General features: G+C 39.7%; 1 protein-coding gene across 2 annotated transcripts in view; it reads right to left on the reverse strand.

Annotated features, from left to right (window-relative positions):
• Window positions 1-1,006, reverse strand: part of LOC106869873 (uncharacterized) — a 22,451-nt gene that overhangs the window by 8,787 nt on the left and 12,658 nt on the right. The gene's annotated exons all lie outside the window — the stretch shown is intronic.

A 1,006-nucleotide genomic window follows, 5' to 3' on the forward strand; every position in this document is an offset into this window, starting at 1 on the left:
TATATATATCCACCTCTACCCCCACCTTCAGCCTAACCCACACCACACACCACTACACCATACACCACCATATCACACAACACATCACATCACAATACACCACCACATACATACCAGCACTGACCACTTCCCAGCCCCACATTTTCACACATACATACACGCACACGTCAAGATCACCAGCCCTTTTCCACACACACATACAAACTCTCTTGTACAACGCACGCTTACCTTCATTTTGGGATAACCACTACTTTATTACTTCCCCTTCTCCCTAGCTCTCCTGTGTGACCCTTCTGTCCGGCATTCGCCATGATAGATCGCTAGCCACTACATATTCTTTATTTTCTCTCCTTGTTTCTTTCTGTGTTCCTTTCTGTGGAAGAGCGTAGGCAAACTTAGGTTCACAGTAGAAATGAGTAAAATGGATCATAAAAACTGGTATGTTACAGATTCAATAACATTGTTTTTCATAGAACGTAAGAGACTAAAACAAGAAGTATGGAACGGCTCAGTTTGGTGATTTCCCATCTTCGAATGCCTTCAACTTGGAAATAATGCTCCCTAAATTGGATTATAGTCCTATTAAATATAATGAAAAGATGGCTTACACAACAGAGGCTTCAAAGTGAACAACATTTTTATAGAGGTGGGTAAACAGTTCATCCAGTTTACGCACCTCTTTGTACGGCGACTTATGTTAGTAGTAGAAGAGACTACAGTGCCCTTGACCCGTTGGGTTACCTGGAAACTCTGACTGTCCCAGCAATGGACTTTTGTTTCGTAAGTTTTTTCTTTTCCAGTTTATTTGGCATGCTTTCAACGAATGTGACATCGAAAGGTTAGAGTTTCTTTCCTTTCAAGATGGAGTAAAACTATACACCGTTTTGGGTGTTTATCTCACCAAACACGAATATCTCAATAACTACTGCTCCGATTTACGCGAAACTTGTTTCATTCCTTTCGTATTAATGTATGTATGTATGTATATATATATATATATATATAT

The sequence above is a fragment of the Octopus bimaculoides genome, chromosome 2 (assembly GCF_001194135.2).
Source record: "Octopus bimaculoides isolate UCB-OBI-ISO-001 chromosome 2, ASM119413v2, whole genome shotgun sequence".
Classification (NCBI taxonomy): Eukaryota; Metazoa; Mollusca; class Cephalopoda; order Octopoda; family Octopodidae; genus Octopus; species Octopus bimaculoides.